Below are 14967 nucleotides of genomic sequence, written 5' to 3' on the forward strand. Positions count from 1 at the left end.
CTATGCCAAACGAGGCTGAAACGTACGTCTCATTAACACGTAGCGGTGGCGATATTTAGGGAGCGGTCGCGCGCGGTGAGCCGCGAACTAGCATTTGGCAATGCACGCGCTCGTACACAGCCGGCTCTGTAAACTAAACAACTCGTAAAAGTGTAAAAGTCGTAACGATAGCGGTAGAGAGACCGCCTAATATGAGCGGCGGCTGGAGCCGCGCCAGTCGCGCTCATTATCAGATGGGACGTTCCGGCGCAACCCTTTCGTTTTACGATTGGCCTCTAATTACAGCAGCGCTCAAGGCGGCGTGCTTTTGCAGTTGATACGAGCATGGAGTGGGTGTACATTGCCAAATGGATATATTTATCGGTACAAGCCAAATCGTTTACGCGCCTCGACTGCCGCGTCCCGGTCCTCGGTTAGCGTTACAATCGGCAGCCGTTTTGCGATATGAAAAAAGTCTCGGGAAATGTCGCAACCAAGCTGCAATAACAGACGGCGCTGGTTTACGAGAGGCCGCTGATAAAGCCTGCGCGGCTCGCAGTGTGCGGGTCGCCTTAACGATGTGTTGCCAATTTATGTTATGCGATAAGCTGAGTTTGTTTAGCCTGAGGCTGAGACGAATTACGAGTGCTGAATCACGTCAAGCCGTAACGCTCTAGCCTTCAAGCTAGGGTGGATAGCTTTTTAGATAGAATAAATGTTATGGATCTATTAAAGTTACAAAAATACAACGCGGTTAACGTTTTCATATAAAATGTAAGGTTTTATTGTTTGTTTGTTGGGACGCAGTACGATCATTTCACATTATGAGATCATACATACACAGATATAATATGTTCAAAATGTAACTACAACTGTGATTACGAGTAAGCACAGATTGGAACATTGGCATTTCGGTGGCATCCGAGAGAGCGTTCGGTAGGTCCTAGTAACATATTCAAGATACTGGCTGGGGCACAATCGGAGCCGGAGTACCGACTGGAATTACATGGAATCGCTCGCAGAGAATATTAGTATGCCAGTAGCGATCGCCGCTGGAATGAGTCGACGTGACGTAGCCGGCATCTTCCTCGTTGCTACGTCAAAGTGCAATAACAGGAATATCTTAAACTAGGAGAAGAAGGCTGTGTTTAATGCAGTAAATATTTTAAAACGGTGCATATTCATGAAGTGCCAACGAGGTGTCTAGCTTTATAACGATCTATTTAACTGATAGCTCGGAAATTGCTTTGAGGAATAAGCATTATTTAAATAAACAATCTTGTTATCGCGTTTGATGTTTTTAATAAAACGACGTTAACCCTTTGAACTGGCGACAATTTATTTAAACCGCCTTGACATAATATCACGTGTAGCTAAAGTCCTTATATGGTATCTAAATAATGATTGAGTATTATTAGGGGAACCGTAAAGCTATTTGGAAGGAAATCGGCCGATGAAAGATGAGGTGTTTTTGTCGGTTATACTGAAAACATAGCACGTGATGTGCATTTAGTATGTGAGAGTATTAGGCTCGTAATCCCGACGTATTGAGGTACAGGAGGCGCGTCCCATTGGAATATCTTGGAAAAACATGTTTTTAACATATTTTTTTGCATTTAATATGTACATATGTACATAAGTTATTTTAAAGTTTTTTTGACAAGTCAGTCTTGAAGTTAAATAAGACAATTTTATAGCATTTAATGATGACTATGCAAATGTGTCGACGTTGGCTGTCGGGTCGGCACGCGTGTCGTGTCGTGTCGCCAGTCGGTGTGTTGGAGCGGCCCGCCCGCTCGCCGTGGGGACCGTCAACTCAATCTTGCCCCATTACGCGCGACAAATTGGAAAAATATTCAATTACATCTCGCTAAATATTGAATTATATCACAGCAAATTACAATTTTGCATCGGGGTAACACTATACTCTGTGCAAATTATCAAAAATGTTAGAACGACGCGATGAGAAAATTATGGAGAAATGTATTTATCAAATGTCGCATGTTTATTTTCGTTACAAAGACTAAGTAGGTGTATTATACATATGTTTAAATTGATTAAAAGAATTTTGTAACTGATACTTGAGAAGTACAACAATGTAAATGTATGTATCACATTTATGTAATATCGTACTGTTGATGTATTAGTTAAATGTACTATGAAACCAAAATTCTTAATCAATTTTTATTGTCCGCACCGTGTGATGCAATTACAAAAATATTGATTACCCGCGCCTTAAGTGTTTGATTGTATTTCGTTCGCAGCACACACGATCAATTTATTTACTCGATGGAAAAATAATATGCGAGCTTAGCTCGGCGACAAGTGGGCGCGGGAATTACTCGCCAGTTGGAGTAATTGCCAATTAATCACCAGCCGTTTTCTATTTCAGCCGGCGACGGCTATACGTGCCCGTCGCTAACGAAATTGAGACTGCACCGTATGTACTGTTATGACAGCACTCTTCATTACTTCGGCGCTTCCTACACTACTAATTGAGGAACATTTCACATGGACGACCATTTATAATGGATCTTTATCGATACATAAACTGGGATGTTGTACTAACTTTGTATTTAAAACAAAAATTGCTTTAGCTTTGAAAACTACTAAATAATAAAATGGTAACAGTCGCAGTTTGAAGCCACGCCGATGAGATACCAATTGTCTGTTGGTCCAGACGATTATTTCCTCGGCTTTCGGCGCTCCGTTTTATTCAGATCAGTATCTTTATAACATAATTAAGTAAATTTCGTAGTCGTCGCGCTCCATCTCCGAAATAATAAAAGTGAGAGCTTAGATAACCCGCGATTTAATACAATTTTCTCTTATTTTGTCTTCTCTTGTAATTAGGAATTTCGTTTGACTAACGAAATCAGCCTATGTATCACGTTTTCCGTGAAATATTATGATCCGAGGTCCGTTTTGATGAATTATTTGACATTGCTTGCAAAAGTTGAAGCTTTATTTTGAAAAATTCTGAAGATAGAATATTAGAATCACTCGATGATATTTTATTATTCATGGAATAGCATAGTTTTAAGAACAATAGGAAGGATACGACAAATTGCTTTATTATTTGTTTTGGTAAAAAGTTGGATAATATCGTGCGATCATGTAGGTAAATGTTTGCAATAAACAACGGCAGAAGTTTCTCAAGTTAAGTGGGGACAAACAAAACAGATATGCAAAACGGTTTCAATTGAACATCGAACAACATCAATAGAGAAGCTTTCACAATATCGTCAGCGTGAGTGGCGTTGGCTGCGTCGGTACCGGAGTCGGTGCTTCGGGACGTTGTTGAAACACATGTCCAGCTAGGTAAATGGACCGAGCGACTTATTTCCTTCGAGTGATTTATATCCAGGTTATTCTAGGTCGGGCATTTGTATCGGCTGTGATCGCTGAGTGGATTGCACGGCGACACCTTTCAAATAAATTGTCTTGAGACCGGCCGGAGACTGTAAACAACTCAACCCTATGCAGATGTTCTCAAACCAAACACCTTCAATTTCCTAGAGGGGTAGTGTCGGCCCTAAAATTGCACTCGACTCTCGTTTCTCCTTACCGTAAGTGACTTAGGGGTTTTTTTTTTATTTAAACTGCAAAGTGAAATTGTTTTGGCTTGTTTAAAGAGCACTATCTTGTGTAAACGTCTAGAATAACGGTCGAGTTTTCTGAATTTTGTCATGGAGTGGATATATTCTAAGGATTTTGAGTTTTGTGAGACAAAATAAGTATTTTATAATAAATGTATATGAGGGATGTTGGTAAAGTTTGACAATTAGCGGAACTTTGCAGCGCGCAGTGATAACCCTCAATCGCTACTAAACAAGTTGATTAATTACTGGACAGCGGCGCGCTGCTAACAAAGTTCCATTGTCAAGTGTAAAACTAGACGGAGTCACGTGCAAATTATATTGTTACCTTACTCACGGTACATAACTAACGAACGGACTGAATGTCTCAACTAGCGAGGCAGGCGGTATGTGGCAAACTTTGTGTTCCGCGGTGTCATACAATATTCATACTTCAAACAAGAGACACAGAATATACTATATAGTCTTCTATATATTATGTATTATTATATAGGGTCTATAATTAGAACCTGTCTATAAAATGTTTAAGGGAGGTTTCATTTCCAAGATCATATTATTGTAAGCTGCTGTTAATGCGAGCATATGCCGAACAGTGTGCAGCTCAGTCGATGTTAGCGTGTATAATAAAAGCAATTCTAGCTACACGTTGTCGGTATGAAATTGGTGTTGCAATAGACGCGATGTCGCCGCTGCCAAATTACCGGCGTGTGTGGTGCCGCCCTTACAATTATACCACTGCCCTTTAATGTGTAGTCGTTGTAATAACCTGATGTTTTTATATTAACTTTTATTGTTATTACTGATGGCACTCTTGTACCAATAGAAGAGGGCTAATTCTAACGTTCATATGTTTTAACTTTACATTTTTATAATTTCCCCACAGGCACGACATTTATACATACAGTAGGTATTTGTATTACGTTTATCTTTATTAATTTACCGCATAGGACTGTGTTCATTAAAACAATGATTAAAAAACATTCTCACATAACTAGGTTTACTGCAACTTTTTAATAAACATGCTCAGGTACTAAATAAAATAATTACAAAGGGAACATCAAACGATTCGAACGTACAGAGCAATAAATATAAACGATAAATTACTATCGTGTAATGAAAGTGTAGCTCTCGTAGCCGGCTACGGGGTGACGGCGTAGCACGCGACGACAGCTGATATCGGCTTAGCCGCGTAGGCCTGTTAGTTGGCAACTGCTACGAATGCCCGAGTTGCCAGCGCCTAACGGATAAGCCCACCAGTTACACACATGGCAAGGCAAGCCTATGTACTCGTAGTCTCCTACTGGTACATACGACGACTCTAAGGTACCAACTTGACACAGTACGTACTTAGGCTGAGTTACGTTCTTAATAGGCGGAAAATCATTTTATGAACCATAAAACACGTACAGGCGTGCATTACAAGGTGGGTACCAATAAATGTATCAGCAGTTTGGATTATAAAAACAGACGGGATGTTGAAAATGTGATGCGCTCAAAGAAAATCCGAGAATTTCCATTTACTGTTTAAAATTATATTAATTTAATCGTTAGGTTTGAATGTTTGTGTTGGCACGTTAATTATAAGTGTGCTTGTATGTGGTAGGTGTGTAATTATAATAACATATGGTAGCTGGAGTCGGACAGGTGTAAAGCGAATACAATCGATGTCTAAGTGTGAAACATTGCATGGCTAATCAGGCGCACAGTAAGCGCATATCAATGCGGCCAGGTGTAACAGCGAGATAATGGCGGCTAACTATTGCGTACTTGATGACTGTATCGCTTCATAAGGCAAGCACTGCCGCACCACTGCTGTGAGTGACGTCCACTCATTACACAAATATTTATTAAGTAGTCATTGTGAACGACACACCTGTTTTCTGTTCATAATGTTTTATATGAACAGAGGCATGTAATAATATAAATGTCGTTTTCATATAAAGTTTCAAGACAGATATATTTTAACTTCGTTACTACACAATCTATGAATAGAACTTACTCCCAAATATCACATCACATATAAGTATACTTTATTACAACAAATGATCAACAAACAGTATTTCCATTTAAATACAATTTTATTATATGTATACATTTTTTCTAGAAAAATACTTAACATGAATTCTTTTCAAATATTGCTCGTGATCCAGTTTTGTGCGTACTGCAACACAAGTTTGTAATAATTTGTGGCACGAAGCATTTAGTGAGTCTGCTAGCTTTATCGAAATGAAAAAGTAAATAAATGATATTATACTATCTAGTTTGTAGTTATTCCACTAAGCGGTTTGTGCTCAACAATAACCGCGCCAAATGGAACAGAGGAAAGGATAAAAGCACTACTTGACGCAAACAGAGCGCTGCTCTTACGTAACGATGTTTGCGAATCTTCTTTACCGCGAGCACAATGCTGCAGCCGCTGCAGGTGCTTTGTGCCACTTGATATTCAATCTATCGTTCATTTGACATCCCGTTTGGTACTCAGCTTATGACTGTCGATTTGTATGTCGTAAACCGCCAAAATTGTAGCCAATAACGCATAAATCACGTGATCGATGTGCGCCTGTTTTCTGTATGTTCGTGATGCTATTTTTACCGACCAGCAGGCCAATAGTTTTTCTATGAAAATTTCGACAAGATGCGTATTGATACACCGCGTTGAATTTTACTACGGGCCGCTGGGCGCCGTGTGCCGTTCATGTACTGGCGTACCGATGAATAATTAATAATACCCGACCGAAGATTTGTAGTTTGTTCAAACTAAAACCAGGATCTTATAAAATTATGTACAAACTTATACAAATATGTTGACTTAATTTAAGACTTAATTCAAGTAATGAGGGTCGACATTCAAACGACGTTCTTCATCTTCAGACTTCTTCCAGTGGTTGAGAACGTCGTATTGCCTCCTCCACGATCGCTCACTCAAGGAGGTTGTGATGGGCCGAGCAACTAGTGCACACATCACACCCAGGTTGAGTGAGTAACCGGGAACGAGATCTCGAAGTCTTTCTTGTGTAGCTCAGCACCTTCTTGCTTGATTTTCATGATCATTTATAAAACTAGTATACTTACAAATAAATGTACCTACACACATTTACATAACATGCATTCTTAGAATTTTGTTCTTTATACAATTGGTATTTTGATTATGAATCGGACATGACTTGAAAGCTGTAACATAATACAAAGAAAAATGTAATCTAAGCATTGTGTATGTGTAATATGTACTTAAAATAACATACATAAATCCAGAGAACAAACTATAACAAGCTTAATCGAATTTTCCAGAAAGAAAAATCCCTTTTACTAAATATTTTTTTCGCAAAATCCGACACCGCAACGGAGAATTATGTTCAAATCATTTTATAAATCCATAAGAGCGATATCGACGCTTGTTTGATGGAGCGCCGAAAATAGCACGCTGTAAAGATTCGCTTGTAAACCGATCGAACGTCTTACTCCGACTATTTCGGCCTCAGCGCGAAGAACACGATGTTTTCATAATAAACATTCTTATAGCTTTCACCTTCGAATCTTGACCGCTACTTGCGATTAATTAGCTACATATTCGTTTATTATCTGCGGTTACGCAAACCGCTCTCAATTTTATGCCCAGTCCAGTCAGTCAGTTATAATGTGTGGTGTATTGTGAGGCCCACTTGCTCATTAATACCTACCCATACTGCTGTGTTCTTTCGCTGATACTGTTTTGTTACCAAGTTGTAAACGTTCATATAAAAAGATAATTTAAACTCACGTGTACGTATAAAATAAAGTAATAAATTACGCTGCTTCGTTTTAACATCTTTGTTCAGCAATAAAACACAAGCAGTTTTATGTGACACAGCAACAGATTCGATTTATTTATTAAGTACGTACGTAAGTAATGCCACACGCGGCCAACGTTTTATACGGCAAATAAAATTGTATTGTAAAGGGGTGCGGTTCGAAGGCAACGCCATCTATTATTTACAGTACGCACTGTGCCCGGCCTACCCTCGTTTACATCACAATTAATTTAATTTGCTTTTTCACAGGCTTCTTCCATTCCCTCATTGTGACGTGGAGGGCTGAGGGCGTGAATTTTCTCGTGATTTGGTAACGGAGGCGGTAATTAGAGCAATTGTGAGGTTTCTCCATTTGTTTTTAACTGTTTATTACCGCGCGCGGTTATTTTGAATGTGCCTAGAATTAGCTTAATGTTTGATATCGCTGTAACTTTGTATTCACGCTTTGTTTTTGAGAAAACGAGAAGCTTGAGAAAACAAGGGTGACTAATTCCATTTGATACTTTAGTTTTAATTACATAATTAATAAGTTAGCCATGTTTGTGGTAGGTTCGTAGTATGTAAGATGAATCCGACGAGTGGAACCAGAGCCGTGCGGCGAGCCGGCTCGCTGCCGTCGTATCGGGTGTCGCCGGACATGCGCCCGCGACGGAGGAAGCCGCCCACGAGCACACTTCCGTCCGCAATACATCCGTCTGACATCTGTCATTGCACTGATATGATAAGGCTTCCTGGACAAAAGATTACTCCCGAGTGGTAATATTATTAATTAAAGTTTTATAATATTTATTTATTTATAGCTATTCAGTACGTATACAAGATAACACAGGAATATCTACGCACAAAGATCGAATTCGATTTCACCAATATCAACCTATATGGACATAAGTTCGACGGACATATTGAAAATAAAAATCTTATTATAGAATTTCCAATGAAATTATACTGTATTCATCGTATGATCCCACTCAGAAAATTTTCTTGAAATTAATTCTTAGATCGCGAGTATCCTACCCACCTATTAGTCTACCTGTTTAATATGTACTGTGTATATAGTTAGAGTTTATGCATAGGTTGTGAATGTTGAAAAGTGTGCGGTGTATGATACAGCGGCGACAGCAGATAGGCGTGAGAACAGTGCAAAGTTGGTGTAAATCTTGGTCTAAGTGAGCCGGGGTACAGTTTAAGCACGCGCTCGCGTCGCTGCCTTCAATCTAACTTTGGCTCGACCGTCGCCTGTCCGCTACACCCCTGCATAATGAAATGGGGACTGTCCTAGAATTCGCAAAGTTACCCGATACTCAATAATTACATCCATGCTCAACGCTCCTTCATGTCAACGTTCAATATTCTACATACATATTAAAATGTTTAGTGCACTTTTTACACGAGATTTCCCGAACGTTTTTATGCGCTCCGCCCTTATCTAATGCGTCGTAACATTTATCTAGTATCTGTCACTTAAAGCCTTTGCTCTCGTGTAAACGGGCGACCTTATTTTTTGCCGAAGGGCTCGAGCTATCAGTTGGTCCCGCGACACAATATTACCCTGCACGGCGATATATCGCGTTGGAATCACGTCATCGTTCACTTGCTACTAGGGCGTGGCTGCTCAACATTAACTTACGGGAACTTCGCATAATCTTGTTGATAGATAGACGTTGCCTATGTATCATCACCTTCGAACTACGGAAAAATACTGTGTAAAATCCCCTCAAAATAGGTAGTTTTAAGGGCCAAACGATCTATTTTTTTATTTCAAAATGGCTGTATCATCTATATATACTAAGTGTGAGATGGAACATAAATAATATGTATAGGTTGACCAAACAATAACTTACTGTAACCCAAATTAATACTGGCAGTGTCGCCAACTAAGCCGAGTGTACACTAGCATGTATTATATCATAGCGAACATATAACGCGTCTGTTATAACCGTACAAGGGACATCTGCACGGAGCCTTATGAATCCTGAGTGTGATGGATGGATCGGTCTGAGCAAAACCATGCATAGTCGATTAAATGTCGCTGATAACAAATCTATGTGTTTGTAAGTAGCTGTATTCAATAACATTATGTGAGAATTTAACCAAAATGAGGCAATATAAACTTATGATCCTATAACATTATCGTAAAATCACTTGAATGGGGAATTTTGCTAACCAATTAGATATTCAGCTGAAAACTTTAAAGCATTTGTAAAGTAAGTTAAGCGTACCAGTCGAGTAATTTGTCGAACGTTTCGGCTCACCCTTTTGCGTTGAATGACCTAGAAAAATAAGCTCTATCTCTTTCTGAATAGCCGCGAAATGAAGTAAAGTTTTAAGACAAGCTGTCAGTTTCACGTAAAACTGACTTAGTGTTGAAAATGATGACAAAAATCATATTTTATTATATATTTTATTTGAATTTTTGTGAATTTATGTTAAGAGATTTATTACGAATTGATTTTTTATTGGGGATGACACCATTCGGTGGGTAATAAGGATTGGAACAATAAGCACATGAAAACATAATCATAAACAAGATGTGCCACAAATAAAGCACAAACATGTATACAACATCGTTGAGAGTCCTAAAACTTGAGTCTTATACTGTTCACGTTTACATAATTTCAGATATCGTGTTGTCAACGAGGAGGAAATGAGCCAGTTGACTATAATACCGCGATGGCACGCTACGAGACGAAAATTCAGACGCGCGCCTTAAACAGATAGTATCTTCAAGAAGGCAGGTTAATGATGAGGTCGATCACCTATCGTTTACTCACCCGTGAAGGGACAATGTGGCGATATGAATATATAAAAAAGATTACTCGACAAACCCGGCTCCTCGTGTATCAGTACATAATGTGAGATGTCTCTAGTTGTTCCATTACGTACGTATACTTTCAGCGCGTATCTAATGGTCTTACATATGCTTATGGTATAGGTGCGTACGTATAAGCGACACCACGACAGAGCACTTAGCGGAGCGCGTTCGAGGCGGGGTCGCATCAATCACAACACAATTTTATATCAAATGTCGCTCTCAATCAATTTGTGCCAGGATCGTATTCCCCACTATACCAACTAGTGACGTTCACCTTCTCTCAATACATTTTGTGAAAGGGCAAGATACTCGCGCGGATCCAGGTATAACTAATGACTTGTTTACGCAGCAATATGCTTTGAGAAAAATAGATGGTGATACAAAATGTTATGTGCTAAAATCAACATAATTCCGTTTTGGTTAAAGAACCTAGTAACTAGTATATCAAATTAATCAAAAATTAAATTTAAAACTCTTAAAATACAATAGCTAGTTTAGTTTATTTCTTACTTCGTTTTTATTGGGATATCGGTGACGAGTGAGTAAGCAATTGTAACGTCCCAAACATGTGAATGTGTTTGTGGTATATTGTGGTCTACTGTGTTTTCCTTAACACGCTCAGATGACTAATATCGGATGACGTCGTAATGCGGCCCAAGGTGTAACGGTGGACACGGACTAACTTTCCTAATGGATGCTGTAGTTTTGAGGAAATCACTAGAGATAATAAGGGAGTTAGCTGCTCACGTGACTACTCTTAATTGATCCCGACATTCTTACGTCAGTTGTTCTACAAGGAATTGCGTTTAGTCTATCTATTCATTAATCTACAGTAGCAACATTATGAAGGCAACATATTGTACAATTTGAAATTCAAATGTGTTTCAATTTCTTGCGTTGAATCATACTTGTTTCCAGAGTGTAATATAAGAAATTACAATTCCCTTACGATATGAGTAAATCGAGTAAGTTATGAGTAGGTATGAATGTGGCCACACAAAGGCGTTTGTTTATAAAACAAAACAGCCGCGTTTCTTGGTCTTGCAATGCTTATTGAGAGACTATGAAAATAATGGTCTATTAAAGAGCTAGGCAGCTCCTTGTGCCTAGCGCTCTATTGTTCTGTAGTCGGCATTGCACTCACGTGCATTATTGGACATCTACCAGGAAATAGAGAGTAATGATTTCGATACATACTAATTGTTATCGATTGTTTTAAGGATATCGAAACAAATATATGTGTTTCGAATAAATTTCATTTTCATATGTATAATTTGATCATCTAAGACAATAAACTGTAAATTCAAATGTCATCATTGCATAACGCATTGACCAGTTTTACGTTTTGACCAACTTCTAATAATATAGAGTATTTGAGCTTCCACTTTATTCTATCAATATTCAATTGAGTAATTTAAAATTATGATTACTACTTCCTACAGCTCAATTGGGTTTATGTTCCATTGAATAAGAATGCATGTTCGTCTCTATCTAGGGACGCACAAATCTTTCTTTCAATGTTCTTCGGCTACAAACAATAGAATACGTATCAGAAGTGTTTTTTAAAGTTATGCAATTTAGTTTGATTAAGATATTGTAGGGTGGTTTGTATAGAGAATATCTTCACTAAGCGCTATGTTTTTTTCTGCTATCATGGTGAGAGTGACAGCGGCAGGGGCGGGCTCGGTCGAGATAAAATATCTTATCAAGTGCTATCTGACCAAAGGGAAACCCTTCAATCGATAACTGAATGATGTACTTGTAATTTGTATATTATAGGCTAATAATGCGACCGGTTAGGACACACCAATAATAATCGATAGTACCTGTATTTGTGAACATGAACTAAAATTGTTACAAAAACCTCATGAAGTCGATTCCATACATATTTAATTTTGTCCCTTGTCTATGTGTAATTCAGTGTTATAAGCATACCAAACTTAATATAATATGATAAGACCAACTTAACACGTGTAACCATACATGAATGTAAAATTATATCTCCGTAAATTATTATACAAAAGCACGTAATTGTGTAGATTAGTGATATATCCGAGAATAGAAATTTATTGTACGCTTACTGTCGCTTACTGTGACAAGTTTAAATGGTCTAATGGAATGGATGTTTGTCGCTGATTGGTTCACAATGCGCGTGAGTGTGGAGTGCTCGAGATCACAAGTCACATTGTTATAACTTACGCATTTGTGTGAACCCATGCTGAAGTAAGACTCAAATTGTACTAAGTTTCTCGAGTTTGACAAACAGTTCGGTACTCAATTCCAGTTTAATCATCTTATTTAATTGCCCTAATAAATATAGTATAGTTCGTTTGTGAAAGTAAGTAAAACAAATAAATTTAAATGACTGTATAATTTATCGTATACCATAGGGTAAAAGAAAGTGCAGAAAATAAAATAGGAATATGTTACCAACTCACCATTTCATAGCTCGCCTCCATTTTCACTTACGCACAAAACCAATAAAAACAAGAATAACAACGTAAAAAATAATACAGTCCGCGTTGCTCGAGTGCAATTGCATTAGGAGATGCGAAATAAAAACGAAAATAAAAGACGGAGTAATAAAACGGCGCACGTTATCGCCGCGAGAGGTTCAATTAATGGAATGTTTGATTTGAATTGTTTTGCGTTAGGAAGTTTGGTCGCGGCTCCGAGAGTGCGTCCGCGGCGGTCGGAGGTTGGATGTGATATGGCAGGAGTGGCTCGCTCGTGCCGTGACGTGGCCACGGACGCGGGCGGCACGCGCGTGCTGTGGCGGCGCGCGGCGTGCACACAGGCCTGCGCCGCACCGGGCGGGCGGTTATAAGCGCGGATAGCGGGGCGGCGCGCACCGTCGATAAATTATACGATAATATCGCATTACATACCTATTAAAAGCTGCACTTTCCATAACTATTAGCTGATAAATATTAACATATGTTTAAAGGACTCATTCACTTATCAGTTTATTCCCACAGAATTGATTTGCAATGTACATCCTACTTTCTCTGTGATTCCCACGTGTTTTCCCGTACGAATTGTAAGTGATATTATAAGATTTATCAGGGTGTTTTTTATTTGAAATAGATAGCTGTTACAAACAATATAGAAGCTAATAAAATGCTGATATGATAATCCTATAACGTATAAGGTAATAAATGTGTGAGTCAGTATCGAGTAAGGGCGTCGCAAGGCTTCGCCGGTATAAGTAGCGCCGAATTGTGGCTTCATGTCCGAGCGACGATAATCTAATGATTGCGGTGGGATATACCCGATATCTAATTATACTTGTAAATGGATACGTAGCTTTAAATACATTTAGTTTTCGATATTTAGGGTCAGAGGAATAACTACTTTGAGGAAGTAAATGCTTCTAAACGGTGTTTATTTGTTTAGCTATGTTTAAAAACCAATATGACTAATAGTGATAATATTACCACAATAATGTTTTCCTTGTAAGTATTTGCAAATGTACGCTTTATCCTTAAAGTTTTAACGTTTTGTCATCACTATCAATGAAAGTATAAAAAAACGTTAAAAATGTTAGTGGGTAAATCACATATGTATGTAACATAATTTGAAATATAGGATGATGTGGAGAGCATTGAGTTACGTACACGTCATATAAACAGGCGTCCGCTTAAATTGTAATTTCACGGCTCGACGGAAATTTTCATTGGCGATTAATTCGTGATTTTAGTTGGAGGAGACGCCGCCGGCGCAGGGCGCTCATGTCGTGTTACTTACGTCATTATTCAGTACCCTATGTCAACTTTATCATAACAATTAATTTGTTTTTGTGTCCTCATAGCTTTATTAAAAACATACCCGTTCAGTTTAGGTTTTATAGTGTCGTGATATCCAGGGTTTGGCTAGATGCTGACTACCACTAATTTCAAATGTGATTTTGCTAAAGTAATCTTGTGAATATATTATGTTGAATAGCTATGTTGTGAATTGTGATTCCTACCAACAAGTAATTAATTAATCCAAGTCAGGTTCTAATATAGAACTTTGCACTCTGCGGTTAAGTTATAAATAGAGTGAAATATAACGCTGATAAAGCGTTAGTTCCTATTATTTAAACAATGTTTCTTTTTGTTTTTATTTTATATACTTATAAGTAGTTTATATTACAATGCATTTATGTTTGCACATGAACGTTTAAACGTTTTCATAAGGCTGCGGTCATTTAATCATAAATTATTGCGGAGGTAATTCGATTGTCCTCAAACACGATGTGCGGACCGCAGTTACTTGTCAGTGGCGTGTTTAAGGGCGGAATATGGAACTGTTACGATACTGGGAACCGCATTCAAAAAACAAAGAGCCGGCGGCATTTTCGACGCTCCCGCAAATTGTGACAAATTGTGTTATTGAAATTTATGTCCGGCAGTTTTGAGACATAATTGGATGCGGAGAGTCGGCAGCCATGTTCCCCGAGTGACGTCACGTGCTCTAATGACATTTATTACGGACAGTTCATTGGCGCCGCTCGTCTCCACAAACGTAGTGTTATTTCACATTTGAAAATTAATTTTCGCGGCATTCTACAGGCCAACGCCCGGCGAGGATGCAATGTCGGGACATTGCTGTCGGAGCGCGGCTTAGCTTGGAATTAAGTTTCAGTTTTGTTTTTCTAGCAGCTAACTAGATTAGTGTTTTATAGCTTTTGGTTAACTTTCCTAAATTTGTTCAGACTTATTTGGTATTCAATTAAAAACTCACTGTTGGCGTTGTTCGTAACTGTTAGAAGCTTACCTGTAACAAAAAGCACAAATTTATAAGA

General features: G+C 38.5%; 1 protein-coding gene across 1 annotated transcript in view; it reads right to left on the reverse strand.

Moving 5' to 3' along the window:
- LOC118269321 (matrix metalloproteinase-2) overlaps positions 1-14967 on the reverse strand; it is a 160878-nt gene that overhangs the window by 36944 nt on the left and 108967 nt on the right. The gene's annotated exons all lie outside the window — the stretch shown is intronic.

This window comes from Spodoptera frugiperda, chromosome 2, assembly GCF_023101765.2.
Source record: "Spodoptera frugiperda isolate SF20-4 chromosome 2, AGI-APGP_CSIRO_Sfru_2.0, whole genome shotgun sequence".
Lineage (NCBI taxonomy): Eukaryota > Metazoa > Arthropoda > Insecta > Lepidoptera > Noctuidae > Spodoptera > Spodoptera frugiperda.